The sequence below is a fragment of the Podarcis cretensis genome (genome assembly GCF_951804945.1).
Source record: "Podarcis cretensis genome assembly, chromosome: 15".
Classification (NCBI taxonomy): Eukaryota; Metazoa; Chordata; class Lepidosauria; order Squamata; family Lacertidae; genus Podarcis; species Podarcis cretensis.
In genome coordinates this window covers 20741061-20760477 of record NC_137185.1, presented here as the reverse complement: position 1 = coordinate 20760477, position 19417 = coordinate 20741061, and the positions used below count along the sequence as shown (strand labels likewise).

Sequence of the window (19417 nt, the reverse complement as noted above, 5' to 3'; positions counted from 1 at the left end):
TCCTGTGTGGACCTTCCCTTCTCTCTCTCTCTCTTTCCCTCTCTACCTTTCCTCTCTCATTTGTTACCTGTATCCCTTCGATTCGAGAAAGGATGCTCGGCTTTTCGTCCGCCGCGCCGCCGCCTTCGCGCAAAAGGAGTTTCCCTTGCGAGTAGGGGAGCGCTTCAGATTGTAAGGAAAAGAAAAGAAGAAATACTCACAAATAAAAAAGGCAGCATGCTTTCTGCTCCCCGCCTTCCTCCCCGGAGAGGGGTTCGTTTCAGAAATGGTTAAGTGATACGGTTTCATCAGTACAGTAAAAACCATAAAAAATAAATAAAAATCAGCCAAGGATACGATGAAGCGAGAGCAGGACTTGAATAAGTCTTTTGCAGAGTTTTTGAAACCTTGGACCGCGGCTCGTTCTTGGTCTTATTTTATTTTTGTTGCCTGGTTTTTCTGTAACGATTTCAGAGGAAGGTTTGGCATAGAGCATGTCGATGGACTTTGCAGAAAGGCGTGCAATTGACCAGTGCATGTTCGTGATCCAAGTAACGTATGAGTCCGTGATCTAGCAAGAGGACGATTATTTTCTTTGATGCTGAAGTTGCTTAACAAAGCAGTGCTATGAAGGCTGAAATCCTGTACATGCTTACCGATGATGTAAAGCCCTACTGAACGCTTGGAGGCTTGCTCATATGTAAGATCTGTTTGCCTGGAAGTCTAAGCTACTTCCAACCTCTCTTTTCTGAATACTCTAGGGAGAGCTAGAGATCCTGGGTCAGTGATGAAGCATGTGAACCTTTTTCACATGTGTGTGACCTGTCACTAGGTAGCTGCCTGCAGTATTTTTCTTGGGGCAGAGAGATCACCATTGAAAGTGAGATTTCTAGTTTCACATGTTCATCAGAAAGAAATCTATCTGGGCTTTGTATTTAAATGCGATTCTGCGTAGTTACTGGTAAATACTAAGATATAGAGAGTTGGTTAGCTCATTTTTTTTCTTGCAGGCATGAATAAGCTTGTGATTCAATAGAAGATTCTAACTTTACTTAAGAGATGACAAACTGGATTTCCGAGAGGTTGGGTAGGATATTTGGCAAAAGGCAATTCTCACCGCGTTGTGCTGCAGTCTCTGGTTTCAGGGCTTTTTCATTGGTGCCACCAGTGCTGTGGAATGCCCTCCCAGCTGAAAATGAGAGGCTTCATCAGTATTGGCATTCTGCCGACTCCTAAAGACACACCTGTTTAGGCAAACTGTCCCCCGAAACTGAACTTCAACTTTTATTTTTTAAATTTGTTATTTAAAAAAAGCCTGTTCAAATTGTCAAGGCTTTCAACTTGTGCTATTCTGTATTTTATTTAGTATTCTCTTAAATGTTCTGAGCAAATTGCTACTGGGTATTTTAACCATGTATGTATTTTATAATGGATTTTATAGCTGTGAACTGCTTTGAAGCCATTTTGGCACACGAGCTGTATATAAATAAATACCCATATTAATAAATATATATATGTAGCTCTTGCCATTGCAGTGCAAGGACTGTGCGGGTGAATATATACAATTTGCTCAGGGGCTTAAAGTTTGCAGCATAAACCTGTATCTTATTTCTTCCCCAGTGAATCAGCCTTGGTTATGTATGATTGTTAAGTACTTAAATGATTCTGAACACCATCTGGGGGAAAGCTTAGAGTAGCAGTAGCCTTGAGCATTTTATGAAAATGCTAATCATTTTTTAAAAATGACCTCTGTGGAGGGCAGTCAACCCAAACTCAAGCGTATGAAAGCTTAGCTCATAGATAGCCATTGTGTGCACCATATGGGATGGAAGACACCTGAATGTTGCTGGTGGTGCTGGGGGAGATTGGGGTTGCAGGGAATGACCACTTTCAATAAGTTAACCAGAGAGAGCTGCTGTCTGGAAGCAGGCAATGCTGCAGCCCTGAGATCCATGAGTGCAGAGTAAGAAATAGCGGAAGGAAAGTGGGTTTGTCTCTCCATTCTCTTGGAGGCTGGCACAGAGCCGGCTGGCATGACATGCACACCTTACAATTTTTTCAGTTGAGAGCTGGTGTCCAGCTACGCAAACCAGCCTGCAAGTCACTAGTCTACCACACTTACCTGTATATCATTTATGTGGCATGTCAGCACCCTGCAATGAGGGCACACAACTCCTCCTAGCTCACAGAAGCTGTTCTCCTTGGTTGCTTGGAAATGACATTGTTTGCCGCAGGTGACCAGGCATGCTCACCTGCCTGATATAACCTCTTGTTGCTTTGGGTCAAGGGCCTCTGGCCAGCTCTCCCCTTTGGTTTTGGGGAAAGGATGTTCTTAAAAATGATTTTTAGTAAAGCTTGGCTGTTCTTAAGGGATGGTGTCAGGCGTACATTTCCAGGATTAGCATATGTGGCTCTCTAAACAAATTTCCCGCAACCATGTTCACGATCCATTAGTTTAATTGCATTTCTCCGGTGTCATTTATTTTCTGGTTGCTAAGCACCTTGCATTAGTGTGTTTAGTGGGAATCTTCCGTCGGAGGCTAGTGTCGCTACCCCTGCATTGCCAGATGTGGTCTGCATGTGCAGCAGTATGAGGTGGGAACAAGGTGCTTCAGACTGCAGGTAGCAGTACTGGTGAATTGCATTGTGGAACTCCCTGCAAGCAGAACACTAGCACAACAGGGAAGGGGCTGGGATCTCTCCCTGAAGTCCTAGGTTTTATTAATTGCACATTTTTGTGGGGGTGGGGAATGGATGGGATGCTGAGTTGTGGCAGAGACCCGATTTCCCACCCTGTAACTTTGCTTTGCCTGGCATAATGTTTTATTTGGAATAAATAATGCTGATGGTAAGGCATTAATGGCTGCAAACCTGAATATGCTTATTTATTTCCTCCAAGGATATCAAGGTGGCATGCATGGCTCTCCTCCCCCCCCCCATTTTTTATCATCACAGCAACCCTGTGAGGTAGGTTAGACACTGTGGCTGTCCCAAGAGTCACAGTGGAGACTTTGTGGCTTGCATCTACATAGGTGGCTGAAATCAGAAAGGAGAGGTCCATAGCTTAGTGGTGGCACAGCTGTTTGGCATGCGGAAGGTCTTGGGCTCGGTCCATGATACATCCAGTTAAAAGAATCAGGCTGGAACTTATGGGAAATGCCTCTTCTAGAGAGCTGCTGCCCATTAGCATAGGCCAGAGTGGCCTGGAGCAATATTTCCCAGCTTGGTGCCCTTGTTGGACTCTTGCTTCCATCATCTCTGACATTTGGCCATGCTTGCTGGGGGCTGATGGGCGCTGGAGTCCAACAGCATATGGAAGAGTGCCAGGTTGGGAGAAATCTGTGCTAGAGGAATAAGCCATGCAGAGTCGGGCAAGGCCAGTTTGCACCAGGAATTACACATTCCTGAGATGCTCAGTGCCGTGGGTGCATTAGAACCAGCTCAGATAGCTGGATCACCTAGCTTGGCACTGTGGTCACCATGGCAGAAACTCTCCAGGTTTAGGATCTCAGTCAGGGTTCTTTTATTTACCTGCTTATTTATTGCAGTTTTAGACTGCCTTTCGGCCCACAGGATCCCAGGGCAGTGTAGTAAAGTCTGTAGCAGTGGTGGGAAACCTTTGTCTTGGGGGTCTAATTAGGAATTGGAGATCTGCCCACCAAGATACTTTAGGAAGCTGCCCCCACCTTGGTGTGGACATCCATCCACTCCTGGATGTCCAATCAAGCTCAATGTTGGAAGATTCAGGACAGATAAAAGGAAGTACTTTATGCAGTGCATAGTTAAATTGTGGAACTCCCCCAGGAGGCAGAGATGGCCACCAATTTGGACGGCTTTAAAAGAGGGACTGGACAAATGCACAGAGGACATGACTATCAGCAGCTGAAAGCCATAATGGCTATGCTTTTGTCTCCTCTGCCAGAGACAGCAATATTTCTGAATACCAGTTTCTGCAAACTGCAGGAGGGGAGAGTACTCCTGCTTGCTGGTTTCCTACAGGTACCTGGCAAGCCCCTGTGAGAACAGGATGCTGGACTAGATGGATCACTGGCCAGATCCAGCAGAGCTCCGCTTGTGTTCTTTCCTGCCCCTGACATCATATATAATGTCAGGCACAGCGGAGTTCCAGCTGTGGTTGCTGCAGAGGAAGAACTGGAAGAGAGCTCAGAGCTCCTATTCCCCGCCCCCCTGCAGCTTGAATGCAAACCAGGGCTCCAAAGCAACAGACCCTCCTTTGCAGTTCAAGTCACAGCTGCAAAGGAGGAACCGCTCCTGATTATTCTCCTGCAGCCGGGGTCCTCCCCTTGCAGAAATGGATTGGGGACCTTCTGCATGCAAAGACCTTGTTCCACTGCACTGCAGCCCCACCATTGAAGAGCTGATTAACAAGTTATGCTCTGGATCCTACCATCTCTCCATCTGGCGGTGGACCTATCGGACCATGTAGGAAAGGCTTTTTAAGCAGTCAAACCAGCTTGTCCTCTTGTGGCTAGTCAGGATTGTCTCCTAGGGACTATACAGTGAAATGTGTGTAAATGTTGCTGCCTTCCCCTCTCTTCAGACTGGCAATGTGCCAGAATCACAGGTGTGCATGGGCTGGTATCAATCTTTATAGGCTTGTAAATCATTTTATTGGCGTATTTACACAGCCAGCGCAGCGCAACCACCTGTAAGCAGAAATATCCTTCTCTCCCCACAACTCCAGTAGATCAACCCACGTTGTCCAAAGCAGACAATTCCATCAGAAAGTGATAACCGTGCAGCCATTGCCAACCTGGTGCCCTCCAAATGTTGCTGTTGTTGGAACTCTCATCAGCCCCAACCAGCATGACCCATAGTCAGGGATGGAGGACCACAGGTGGTCCATCCCTGTAGTTGACAACGCCCTACAGCAGGGATGAGGAACCTGTGGGTCTCCAGGTATGGTTGGACTACAGTCTCCATCATCCCTGGCCATTGGCCATGTTGGCTGGGGTTGATGGGAGTTGGGGGTCTAGCAAAATCTTGGAAGCCATAGGTTCAACCTAGGAGAAAAATCATGGCTCATTAGTGGAGTATGTGTGAAGTTCCCAGACTGAATCTAGTTCATCTCCAGATAGGGCTAGGAAGAAGTCTTGCTGAAACCCCGAAAAGCTGCTGCCGGTCAGTGTTGAGTTGGGTGGAGCAATGGCCTGATTCAGTATGAAGCAGCTTTCTATAACCTGATTTTGGGAATCTCGATGGCAGAGTGCATGCCTTCCAAGGAGAAGGTTCAATCTCTGGCATCTTCAGGTGTAGAATATGAAAGACTCAAGTCTGGAATCCTGGAGAGTCGCTTCCAGTCAGTGTAAACAGTACTGAGCTTGGTGGACCAATGATCTGGCAGCTTCCTATGTGTTCCTAGGGCTGCCTTCCAGATGGTGGACTCCAACTCTGATCAGCCCCAGCCAGTGTGACCAATGGTCAGGCATGATGGGAGTTGTGGTCCAAGACATCTGGCAGTCATCACATTGAGCAAGGCTGCTCTCAGCGGTTTGTTCCTTGGGGCCCAGGACCTTTGTGTTCTCCCATGAAGCACACTGCATGATCTTGGTCACTGCCACTCAGCCTAATCTACCCCACAGGGTTGTTGTGGAGGGTTAAATGAGGACGGTGAGAATTTTGCATGTCACCTGAAGCCTCTTGGAGGAAAAGATGGGATATAAATTAAATGAATGAATCAGTCAATAAAATGATTGCACTGTCAACACCATGTATGTTGATGGTGGCATGTGATGATTTAGAATTAAACCGGAAAGAGGGAGGGATTCTTATTACAAGAGCTGCCCTGCAGTAGAATAAAATATTGAAAATCATCAGAAGAGCAGCTCTCTCTTTCTCCCATTAACCTACCTGTCATTGCACACCTGTGTTCATTATTTTATGCCACACCAGCAGCTTGAAAGGGAGAGGGAGACTGTACTGTGCTTAATTTTCACTTTGCTGCTTTAGGGGTGTGTGTGTGTGTTGGGGGTTCTTCCCCTTTATCTACCCTCTACATTACCCTGCACCAGACCAGAATTTTGTGTCCTGCCTACTGTTCCACTGTGGGATGGAAGCATAAAAGGTAAAAGGAGGAAGGAGCACAGTGAGAATTGATGGGGTATGTGTGTGATGAGTTGCTGCAGGATGGATGGCAGAAACTCACCCGTCAATGCAGCTGCCTGGAGGAGGATGTGGGTGCTGGGATCATCCTGGGCTTCTTTGCACCAGAAGCTTCCTCCTTGCAACTAGCCCCCTTGAGGGTGACACACTTCACAAGGGGAGGGGCCACAGTTCCTTGGAGAGCAGGGCATATGCTTCATATACAGAAGAAGATCCACAGTTTGCCAGTGATGGGAAATATTTCTCTACCTGAGCCCCTGGACAGCTGCTGCCACCACTGAGCTAGGCGGTCAAATAGTCGAATTACCTGGCAGAAAGCAGCTTCCTACACCCCTGTTACCAACGGCTGCACATCCCAGTTTAAAGTGGCTTTTTCTCTGCCAGTCAGATGCTGCTTAGTGAGTATGATGATGCCACGGTGCCACATAGCCAATCAGGTTTGGCATGATGGTGATGTCATGGAGGGGAAAGGAATCCCTCCGGTTTTTCTCTCTCACTGTCTGAATGGGGAAGGAGGCAGGAATCTCCATTGCTCAAGCAGCTGCATCGATATTCCCTGCATTCTTCTGCTGGTGATTTCCTGCTTGTACAGCAAGATTTCTGCCCTGGGTCCAGCCTGGACTTGCAGGAGCAGCTGGTGCAGAATGTGGATGGGAGAATCTATAGAGGGACACATGCATTCTTTTGAAAACAATGAGATTGTGCATAGATTACTTCCTCACTGAAGTGCACGTTCTTACTCATGTTTTAGTTAGCTGCCCATGATTTGATTGAGATGAGGGAGGCTCCGTCAGGTTGCCTGCTCATAATGAGACGGTAACCGCTTCCCTCATTGCCCAGCCTCTTGCGAACATTTTTTGTGCCCTTTTATGCAGGAGTGCAAAAGTACCTGAAAGAGATAATGGTCATAGATGGTTTTGGAAGTGGTGAAAATGGCTATGAAATGCACACCTGACTTTTGACTTGGCATGGAACCACCCCTTTTGCCAAGTTTGCAGATGGTTCTCTGACTAGTCACCTTGAGGTGATTTTGTATTTGCCGGAGGTAACCTGATAAATGGTTGTTCATATCTTTGATTTAATAATAATAATAATAATAATAATAATAATAATAATAATAATTTATTATTTATACCCCGCCCATCTGGCTGAGTCTCCCCAGCCACTCTGGGCGGCTCCCAATCGAGTGTTAAAAACAATACAGCATTAAACATTAAAAACTTCCCTAAACAGGGCTGCCTTCAGATGTCTTTTAAAGATAGGATAGCTGCTTATTTCCTTCACATCGGAAGGGAGGGTATTCCACAGGGTGGGCACCACTACTGAGAAGGCCCTCTGTCTGGCTCCCTATAACCTCACTTCTCGCAATGAGGGAAGGCCAGAAGGCCCTCGGCGCTGGATCTCAATGTCCGGGCTGAACGATGGGGGTGGAGACGCTCCTTCAGGTATACAGGACCGAGGCCATTTAGGGCTTCAAAGGTCAGCTGATCTTGGTGTGTGTGTGTGTTTTTGTTTGTGTGCACATGTACACCACCTCAGAGATTGTCATGAAAAGTAGTCAGCCCGCACTGGAGATGATTTCAGCATGCCTCTGGGTATCATTTTGCAGTTCTGTGCAATGGCAGAAAAACTGCAGCATTTGAAATTGCCCTCACAGAATCATAGAATGGTAAAGTTGAAGGGGACCCTGGGGGTCATCTAGTTCAACCCCCTGCATTGCAGGAATCTCAGCTAAAGGATCCATGGCAGATGGCCATCCAATCTCTGCTTAAAAACCTTCAAGAAAGGAGAGAACTCGGAACTTGGGGTGCTTGTGAATGAGTAGGCCCATTGAAACCAATGAAAGGGTTTGCATCAGAATCTCCTTTCCCAGTTTAGCAGGGATTCCATGCAAATTGCTTCCTGAATCAGGAGCCAGTTTGCTTGAATCCTGCCAAGCTGAGCAGGATTTAACCCCTGCTTATTAGCTGAAGAGTGAAGGTTAAATCCTGCTCTCTTTAGCAGCATGCTCCTGATCCCTGCTGGTGAAAATGGCTCCATGGACCAATTTGGATCCACAAATGGGTCAAGATTAGGCTACAGCCTAGAAGCTCTCCACCCCAGCCCCAAGGCTCATGACCATCTTTGTTACCCTTCTCTGAACCAGTTCCAATTTGTGCATTGCCCAGAGCTGGGCATATTAACCCCTTGAATTGTTTGGTTGTCTTTTAACATCATTGTATTTGTTTTTGTATGGCATCGGCTGCTTTGTGCTTACATTTGGAGTAAATGCAGGTATTAATCAACACTGGAGTGGACAGGTGGGAATTTGTACTAGAATCCCCTTGGTCCTATTATTGAAACCCTGACCATTACATGAAATGGGGGAGGATGAATCTGTCAATTTCAGTTTCTCTCAGTTTCTCATTGTCCTAATCTTAATTACACTCTTCCAATTTTCATTTTTAAAAAATGCTCATGAAAATTCACCAGCAATTTAGTGTGCCTTTCTCCTCCTAATATGCACATTTTGCCTGCAATTTTGCACAACTGTTCAGGCTTTTGCTATATTTTTTGTATATTTCCACCCATTTTTGCCTTTCCACACACCTTTCCTCCTGGTTTATGCATTTTGCACATGTGATTTAGTTAGAGGAAAGTGCACTGCAGAATTTGTGCATTTCAAAAGGATATCTGTGATTTGCATTAAAACGTGAACTGAACTGATCCGCCCCCCCCCCAACGCTGCACTGACTTCCTAAAAGAGGTGCCCCAGCCTCTTCAGTTGCTGGAGTGCTTGGTGGGAGAGCCCTTCCTGGTTTTGAAAGACCCACTGAAGACTAGTGAAGGCGGCGGCGGCGGGGGGGGGGGGGGCGAGATAGTGGCTCCTACTGTCTTCTTTCTGGGCCAGGAGGGGTGCTTTAAGGAAGGGGGGAGGACTCCATATTTGTCTCCCCTCCTCCCCATAAGTGTAAGCCCAGCTGTGATGCAGTGAGATAAATAGACCAGGTTTAGAAAAGGGAAATTGGAACTTGTCTGAGCATAAAGGAAGGAGAGGAGGTGGGCGCTGAATTATATGACAAGCGTGTCTGCCTTGAGCGGTGTGTGTAGCGCAAAAGTGAGTGCTCTACAAGTGTATGCACAGGGTGAAGAATGATGGCTGCGTATTCCAGTCGGTGCGTGGGTGTGGGTTGAGAGTACTACACGATCGTAGCGAAGCCTGCGTGCTGCACGAGCCGTGGTGTTGCTTGCAAGCATGTACCAGAAGCGATGTGCAGGAGGGTGTGCCCTTGGGAGGCAGATACGGTAACTGTGGGTGGCATCTGCAGCATGCAGGACGCCAACTGTCATGTGCAAAATCTACCATGCACACCCGGTGTGGACGTGTGTGCCTGTGTACATTTGCAAAGTGTAGAGCGAGAGGGTCAGAAAGGTAAAGTTCTGGAGTTTGGTGGTTGTTGTTTTTTGCAACTCTGACAAATGAATGGGTTGCAGGCAAAGAATGAGCTGTGGTCAACTTTGTGGAAGGACATTTCGAGCATCAGTATATGCACAAATCGAGAGACGGTCTCCTCCATGTGATGAATATAAAATTGTAAAATTTAGTAAAAAATATTAAAAATAAAAATAAAGAGAGATATGGTCTCCTCCAGGATCCTTCAGTCCAGGAGTGAGTACAGGGCTGCTGCTACCATGGGCCTTGGTGAGGCAGCTTCTTCAGTGGCAGAGGTGGAAAGGGGCAGCAGATTTTGGTCTGGGTGTGCCAACCACCTCCTTAAGGAGTCAAGGCCTGGTTGAGGAAATCCCTCTCTCCCACCTGCATGGGTTGGTTGCATGGAACCAGGTGCATCCTCTCCCCTTCTGGACTGGCCTGGGGACCAGCTGCACTGCTTCATATGTGTTGAAAGAGGCAAATGTATGTGCTATGTGAATGAACACACACACACACACACACACACACACACAAATACAAATGTGTTCCTTCAAAAAAAGAAAAAAGAAAGATCGCTGGAATTTGTAGTTCTTGCTTGCATGGATGTCGTTGCTGAAACTGCTGACTTTTCTCTTTTGCAAATAAGCCATGAATACTGAATGGAATCTTAAGGTGACACTCCAATCGATAAATGCTTGCATTCCTGGCTTGCTAGTTTGGACAGCTCAAGGCGACACTTCATTCAAATGGATGCACAGCAGATGGGGGTCCAAATGGGAGAATTTCTCCAGACACTTAGGAGCCACTTTTTTGTGGTCCTCAGCAACTTCTTCCTGGGTGTGCAGTTTATCTCACTTCAGCTACTACTGCATTGTCCAGAATATAAGCTGCACCCAATTATAAGCCACACCTTTAAAATTAAAATAAAATGGGGGGAAAGACAATACCTGAGGAGGAGTGGGGCCAAGGTGGGCCAAGGAGGCAGCTCCTTCATTCTGGCAGTAATGGGGGGGGGGGCAACAGCACTTCCAGAGGGATAGGTGGAGAGAGGTGGCGGCTGGCAGGACTCACGCACCCCTCGGCAGGCTCAAGCAAGGCAGCACCTTGGGCTAGCGCCAGTCCAAGATGTATCTCCTGTTCCTCCTCCTAGCAGACCTTCTCACTCTCTGCCTCTCTCGTCTATGCTCCTCCCTTCATTCCTCCTCCTCACCGCCTTCTGGCTTCCTCTCAGGGACCCCCTCACCATGCCGCCATCTTGGAAGCCGGCCCATCCGAAACCAGGCAGCATCCGGGGGCAAGCCCACTCCAAGCCAATTTTTGTAAGTTTGCACAAATAAACTGCACTTTAACTTTTCACAGTCAGAATTTGGAGGAAGAAGTGTGGCTTATATTCAGGCCGATTTGGTGCTTAGAATTTGTTTATTGCATTTATATCCTTCCTTCCGCAAAGACACTTGCAGCAATATCCTAGGGTACAAGTCAAAAGCACAGGAAGCAGCCACCTTGCTGAAGCTAAGCAGGCCTGCATCTGTTCAGTGGCTAGATGGCAGACTTCTTGGAACCAAAGGCATGCCCATAAGTGTTCCCATCATGGACAAAAGACAGGATAATAAGTGTGACATCTTAAATAAGCTTTAACCAGTAGACCCAACAGACCTGTGCTCTTGGAAGGCAGGCTGGGAAGGAATGGATGTGCCAAAGTGCACCTTTTTTCTTGCAATTATAGCCCACCTTTTTCTCCAAGGAGCTCAGGGTGGTGTGCATGTTTCTCACTCTTCTCATTTAATCCCCACAACAACCCTGTGAGGTAGCTTAGGCTGAGAGGCAGTAATTGGCTTACAGCACTCTAACCACTATACCATACTGGCTTTATGACATTGGGTGACTTGAATCAGGAGACGGGAATAGTTGTACTTCCCTTTCCCCAAGGGTTGAATTGCTACAACAGAGACTGTGCTGGCTGTGGTGTGCACACTGATCTCCTTGGTCCTTTTGTGGCGCATCAAAAGCCTGTCAGATAACATTAGGGCAGTAGGAATGAGGGCGCTCCCCACAGGCAGCAATGGGCCTACAACACTGCCTTCAGTTGCCTGTGGCGTTGAGTCTCCTGGCCCAAACGTGTGTGGGGTGTACCACTGACTACATCGCTCTCGTGTTTGGGTGCATTGGGTAGCAACCTTGATATTGCATTGTGGGGGAAATGGTTGAAAGTCTATCTGGCCAGTGGTCACAAATCCATCAGTCAGGGGCGAGGAACTTGTTGCCCTCCCAGAAGCTGTTGGACTATAGCTCCCATCATCCCTTGCTTCTGGCTTTGCTTGCTGGGGCTGCTGGGAGTTGGCGGGCAACAGTTTTCTCATTCCTCCTGTAGGTTGCTGAAGGTGTTAACTTACACTCCAGATATCTGCATCTTGCAACTGATTGTGAAAACACAGTAGCAAACATTAATCCAGCACTGAACTTTCTCTTCCGTTTGCTGCGGATCATAACCATAATAATTTCCCTGTTACTGCTGCTACTATTAATATTACCACATCTCTTATTGTAGTTCTTCCCTGCTCTTCATCTTTGATCCCAAGGTGGGTTACATGTGAAACACATTTCTATGCATCAGGGGAGGGAAACATTTTTGACTTGAGGGCCACATTCCTATCTGGTCTCCCTTTTGGGGGCCACATGTCAGAGGTGGGTGGAGCCAGTGTCAAAAGTGAGTGGAGCAATGAAAGTAAATTGTACCTCTGCTCAGTAGGCTAGTTTCTTCAAAGTCGCCCATCCCTCTCTGTGCTACATCCAGGTAAGTAAGAAGCACCATCAAGAGGTCAAAGACATATTCCAGTCAGGCAAAAACACCCAGAAAGGAGACAAAGCAATGCTCAGTCCTGAGAGTCAGAGAGAGAGGCCTCCTAGTGGGCCATGTTTGGCCCACACACCTGAAGTTCCCGACCCCACTATACATTAGAAGCACAGCAAAAGGCATGAAGCATTGGACTAGGTGGTGTCTGGCTGGGGAAAGCTCCATTGCTTTCCTGCCTTATCCTTTTTTAATCTTGGTTGAGTCTAGGGGGAACTTTCCCTGCCCTGCCTCCCCACTGTGAGGTCCTATTGACTTCTGGCTCTTGGGAGGAGAGCGAGAGCCGTAATCTTCCAGTCCCGCTAGGCAGGCAAAGATTAATCTGATTCTTCGTGATTACTTTCCAGGCTCCAATAGAAGGTGGTGGAGGTGGGGGGCGGGGGTGGGAAGAAGAGTAATCGCCCAGGGTTCTTGGTAAGACTACTTGTCAACTGCATTGCTGGCAGTGGACATGTGGATGCTTCCAGCAGTAGTCCAGGGTGGTACAGTGGTTAGAATGTTGGCCTGGGGCCAGGGAGACCCAGGTTCAAATCTTCCCTTGGCCATGATGCTCTCTCTGAGGACTCGTCCCAACTTCTGCTTGTCCTGTGCTTAGAAAGCATGGGCCTGAGAGGTTTTCTGCTTGCCCCTTGCTTTCTCAGCATGGGTCCAAGTGGTCTTTCTTTTGTCCCACCACTTTCCCCAGGGAAACCTGCTATTTAGCGCTGAATCGGAACAAGCATCAATCCACAGAAAACCCAATGGACATTTGCTCCAATTCAGTGGTAAACAGCTGGTTTTCCCGTGGGAAAGTGGTGGGGCAAGTGGAAGTGTGGACGAACCCTGAGTGACCTTCGGTTCATCACACTCTGGCTTCATTCATGGGGCAGTTTATTCCATTGTCACGACTCTCCCCTAACTGCTAAATTCTGCATTATATTTGAGCTTTCACATGATGTAACAGCCACTTCTGGAACTATAGTGGAATATAGTGCAAGTTGAGTGTTCCTTTCCATGTTATTTGCTTCCAGGAAAAATCTACTGGCAATACGGAAATGAGTGCTAAACTTGTGCTACATTTCATTGAAGTTGTGTGAAAGCTCAAATAAAATGTAAGAAATAGCTGTTAGGGAAGCAGTGTGGAAATGGAACAAACTGCCATGTGAATGGAGCCCCTCTCTGCCTTCCGTCTTTGTCTTCTGCCATTTCTATCCCACTTGTTCTCCAAGGAGTTCAAGGCGGTTTACAGTGTTCTCCCCCCTCTTCATTTCATCCTCAGAACAACACTGTGAGGTAGGTTAGGCAGAGATCATGGCTGGTTGCAGGTCACCCAGTGGGCTCCATGGCTCAGCAGGGATTTGATCTCTGGTCTCCATGGTCTGAGTCCAAACACTATGCCAAACTCACAGTGCTTCCCTCCCTCTTAGGGTTGCTGTGAGGCTAAAATGGGTGGTGGCTGGTAGGTTTGTGGATGTGGCAGGTCTTTTTCTTAATGGTAATGTTTGCTTTGAAACTTAAGGAGGCTGACGTTGGATGAACAGGCCCTTAAAATGTAGGTTTGGGTCTGTGCTTGGTGGGAACCATGTTGCTTCTTAGGCCCCAATATGTTATTCATGTTGACTGGCAACTCTCAGGACTGAATGGGGGCATTGTCCTCTTCCTATCTCTGCTTTCAGAGAACAGTGAGCGTCCTAGTTACTAGATTTAGGACTGCATTATTATTTTTCAAAGCCAAGGTCCGGAGCTGTTATAAACAGAAGCCGGTTTCATGTTCGCCATTCTCCAGGCCACAGCAGGGCAAACAAACACTATCCAGTTACCAGTACTTCATAGTGAGACAGTCGGGCTGTTCTGAAGTGGCAGAAGGTTTAATTGGTTTAACCTGACAGTATCTAGTGTGCAGGCTTGCCTTGCTTTCCCCATATTTATTTCTTGTTGGGGATCCTTGAGGGCACCACAGTCATAGCATACTGAGGGGCATTGTGGTTGTTGTTAGTATTTTATTTGTTTGCCACCTATCTGACTGAGTTGCCCCAGCTACTCTGGGCGGCTCCCAACAGAATATTAAAAACATGATAAAACATCAAACATTAAAAACTTCCCTAAACGGGGCTGCCTTCAGATGTCTTCTAAAAGTCATGTAGTTTATTTCCTTGACATCTGATGGGAGGGCGTTCCACAGGGCGGGCACCACTACCAAGAAGGTCCTCTGCCTGGTTCCCTAAAACCTCACTTCTCGCAGTGAGGGAATTGCCAGAAGGCCCTCAGTGCTCCATCTCAGTGTCAGGGCTGAACAATGGTGGTGGAGACACTCCTTCAGGTATGCAGGGCCAAAACTGTTTAGGACTTTAAAGGTCAACACCAACACTTTGAATTGTGCTCGGAAACGTACTGGGAGCCAATGTAGATCCTTTAAGGCTGGTGTTATATGGTCATTGTTCACTGGGAAAACCTCAAAGGATCTTTGAAACCCTAATTTCTTCTACTTGCCTCTGCATATATATATTTTTTACTGCCAGAAAGAGGGGATTTCTCTTTTAGCCTTTTTTTTTTCTTGTGGGGAGTTGGGTTCATCTGAATGGGGTGGTGCCTGAACCAGTTCCAGTTCCCCCGTATATCTGCTCCACTTCCCATTTTGGGGCCCTCTCCCTGTTTTCTCTGCCGGTCTGTATGACCTTGAGGCAGGTTGCTTGACCTAGACGGGTCCAAGTCATTCCATTTGGAAAATCTGGTTTAAAAAGCAGGAAATGTTGCTCCCAAAACCTAAATGAACCCTCCCTCCAGATGCTGCTTCTTCACCGATAAAAAAGGTAAAGGTACCCCTGCCCGTACGGGCCAGTCTTGACAGACTCTGGGGTTGTGCGCCCATCTCACTTAAGAGGCCAGGGGCCAGCGCTGTCCGGAGACACTTCCGGGTCACGTGGCCAGCGTGACATCGCTGCTCTGGCGAGCCAGAGCCGCACACGGAAACGCCGTTTACCTTCCCGCTGGTAAGCGGTCCCTATTTATCTACTTGCACCCGGAGGTGCTTTCGAACTGCTAGGTTGGCAGGCGCTGGGACCGAGCAGCGGGAGCGCACCCCGCCGCAGGGATTCGAACCGCCGACCTTTCGTTCGGCAAGTCCTAGGCGCTGAGGCTTTAACCCACAGCGCCATGGAAGCAAACCGAGGAGAAGGCAAGGTCATTGACCAGGGACTTGCAAAAAGATGGTGATCATGGATGATGGCTGTTGCCAGAGGTGGTCAGGGAGGGGGCCTGTGCACGATACACCCCACCCCTTTGGCAATTTGATAACCTGCTGGATGTTTCGTAGTGACAGGGAGGGAAGGGGCATGCAGGGTAGATTCCGCAGAAGTTTCTCAGATGACTGAGCATCTAATTGCAGCATTCTGTCACACAATTTCTAACTGGCTGAGTACACCCCCCACCCAGTAGCTCAGCCAGAGATGCTGCTCCAGTCGGGTTTGACTGGCGATGTGTTGTGTGTGAGCCTATGATTCACCCAGTACTTCCTGCTCTTCCTTGATCGTAGTCCCCCCTCCTGACACCTTGTTGTAGAGAGGAAGTTCCAAATATGTGATTCAGCCATGGAATTTGCTCCTATTGGATGTGGTGATAGACACTTGCTTAGATGCCTGTTTCGCTTCCTTAGAAAAATAAGAATGAAGGTGGAGCCCAATACACGGAGAATCATTTCCTGAAGGATAACCTATCAACTACTGTTAGCAGTAGGAACAGAGAAATCCCCTGCCACCAATCCCGGTTTGTTTTTCATTTTAAAGCGAACTGGCATTTTTCAGTCTTAAAAGCAGTTATTAGATTGTCTAGCAGTTGTTATCTGGATTCCCACCCCCCTTCAGTTTTGGTGAAAAAAATGTGCTGTTTTGAAGGTGCAAAATGCTGATTTGAGGGGAAATGCATTGAAGGGGAAATGCACAGAAAACCATCCAAATGCATATAGCGAGAGAGAATGGAAAAAAGTGTGTTTTAGGGGAAAGTGCATCTAATATAAATGCATCCCCCCCCCCATGCAGTATAAAACACCTTCCAGGAACCAGGGCAAAATGGGCATGGCTGAATACATGCCAAGCTGACATAGTACAGGCATAGGCTGATTTGTCGACCCTTATTTAAGTGTGTGAGCTGAGTGGAACCTCCATATCCCCAGGAGGCTACCAACTTCCAGCTGGCCACCAAAGTTGGAAACTTAGTGCTGCATTAGATAGATCTGACACAGCAAGGCAACTCTTATCTCTATTTTTCCACCCTTGTACACCTCTACTCCTTTTGCTGTCACACTTTGGAAAATTTTCCCTTCCTGAGATTAGGCTTAATTTGGAATGTGTTTGGTCACCGGACATGCTCACTTCTTCTTTCTTCTTCCCCTTTCCGAAAGGTTTAACAGGGAAGAGCTGCCTGCTACTTCTTGCTCATCTTAAGAGCTTGGTATGGACTCATCATGATAGATTTGTGTGTGGGCACTACAGATAGGCTCCCTGCATTGCCACGGGCCATTGCAAGTGTGCATTCTTCTCCCTCTGGTTGCCAATAATTTGCACTGTGCTTTGGGGAGGACCCAGGAGGATGGCTGTGCCACTAATGGAGCCACATGGCAAAGACAGGTAAGGATGCAGGGCCAGGATGCAAAACCCTCCCAGTATCTCAGTCCTGGTTTGGGGCAGGGCATATATCTCCCAGGCCTGCTAGGAGTTCCAGATGGGTGTGCAAAGTGGCAGAGTGGTCCACTGAGCCCTTTAATTACCTGTTGATGGCAGAAAGCCCAGTGCTTCAGACGCTGCCTGTAGTGAGATGGTTTTTAACATCCTCTAAGCTTTTTTCCTGTGGCCTTGAGTGAACCCTTCAGATTACACTGACAAGCGTGGCTGCTTCTGCGCAATGAGGTGCTCTGGAGGAGCTAGCTTCCTACTGCACTAGGGCGACAGAGGCAGGGTTGGATGCTGCTGCTTGTTGAGGCAGAATGAACGGATGCAGCCAGCATCTTGGAGGGGATGAAGAGCAGGCATTCCAAAGACCAAATGGAAAGGGGGCAGCTCTTATTGCATCTAAGGGCTGCATGAGATGGGCAGCACTCCTTCCCTGCTGCTGATCCCTCACCCAGAACCCAGATATCTTGTATCAGCCGCTCTGTTCCGAAATTCGATTGCTGTTCTCATTCAAAACCCAGTTGTTCTGGTTTTTTAAACTGCTTTCTCCAATCTAGTGTTTTGAACTACAGCACCTGTAAGCCCCAGCCAGCATGAAAACGAATGAGCCTGACCATCTTATTGAACATGCCAAATGTGTTGCTTTTTTTCTTTCTTGGCAAAATAGAAGACCGTTGGGGAAGATATTTGACTTCTGGGTCCAGCATTATAAATGATATAATAGGTCATGTATTGTATTCTACCCTGGCGGATTATGAATATTTATGAATCCTGTTGACCGAACAGCGTGGTCACTTCAACTTTCTGTCTCACGGAACAGCTTTGCCCTCTAATTGCTCATTGCTTGTTGAACGTTTGGGGGCATTTAGCTCATGGTTCAGCACACCTAACACTCTTTTAACAACCCAACTCTCTTTTTATTGGATTGTGGGCTGTTTTGCATAGTGGTTAGAGTGTGAGACTAGAACCTGGGCAACCAAATCCCCATTTGGCCATAAAGCTCCCTGGTTGTGACCTTGGGCTAGTCCTTTTTCTCAGCTTTAAGCTTCCTCACAAAGTTTTTGAGAGGGATTGAATAAGGAAGAGGATAACCACGTATACCACCTTGATATCCTTGGAGAAATAAAATAGTTTTAAGAATTACAACAAAACAAAACAGAAAAAGCACCAGCTTCAGTTTCCAGATGTTTGACAGAATATCTCTGACTGTTTGCTAAAAGGGATAGAAATATACAAATGAGCTCCACCCCATAGCTGTGGGGCTGCAGCAGTGAGGCCCTGCTTTTAGCAAGCTGCCTCAGTTTGTAAAAGGCTGGGGCCCTGGTTTCTTGGGCCAGAGGGATTTTTCTAGAGAAGGCGTCCCTTGATAGAACCACTTTCCAGACCATTTAGGCTTGTAAAGGGCATAACTAGCACCTTGAATTTGACCTAGAAATTGGCGGCCAGTTGAGGTGTGTTAGAATATTCTTACCAACTCACATCTGTCAGCAGATGAGTGGAACTATCTTGTAACTAGTGAAATGTACCAGCTGATGTTTCTGAACCAACTTCGTGAGTAACCTACATAGAACACAGTAATATTAATGAGGAATTCACCAAGCCATGAGTGACAGTAGCAAGAAAGTGATCTTAGTATTCTTGCGTCTGTACAGAAATATATACATTTTGCAGTGGCAAGGGACCGTTTTTTTAAAGATAGATTTGATGCAATGTAGTTTTTATTCATTTACTATATTAGTACATATGTTTCCCAAGTTGAGCCACCAATGACGCATGTTACTCTTAGGAGGGGTCTTTTGATAATCTATGTGTTGAACAATGTTATGGATTTATGTTTGACTGACTCTGCTCCACACCTGGTTTGTTATTGCTTGTTTATTAAAATCAATAAAATGCACATTTTTTTTAAGAAAAGAAAAGAAATCCATACCTTTTAGAAATAGCTTTTCTTTTTCATAAGCTGATACAGTTCTTGAAGGTTAAAGGCAGGTGGGCTTGCATGCACAGATATTTTGAATGTTGCTAATGCTAAACATATTCAAGAGAAAATTCCAGTGAACTTAGTGAGGCTTACCTCTGAGTAAATATGCCCAGGCTTGAACTGCAGGTAAAATATGAAGACTTCCATTTAAAAATAGAGAAAAAAATCAGTAGGTTTAAATTGTATATAGTATAACAAGTTAATATGCACTCTCACTCAGGAAATAAATGCATTACAAAATGGTAAGCTACATCTGTCCTCCCCCTTACAATTTAAATTGCATTAAAAAAAAAATCAATTCACCCTAGAGTTAAAGAGGTTGAGAGAGATTTTCTCGGCCGTGGACTGTTCCATGCTTCTGTGTTCACATCTTCATGACTGCAGCGTTGAGTGTCATGCATGCGAATGAGAACAGAACTTTCAGATCT

At 46.7% G+C, this 19417-nt stretch overlaps 1 protein-coding gene across 6 annotated transcripts in view; it reads left to right on the top strand.

The window, feature by feature from the left end:
• IGSF9B (immunoglobulin superfamily member 9B) overlaps nt 1-19417 on the top strand; it is a 119748-nt gene that overhangs the window by 442 nt on the left and 99889 nt on the right. The window lies entirely within an intron of this gene.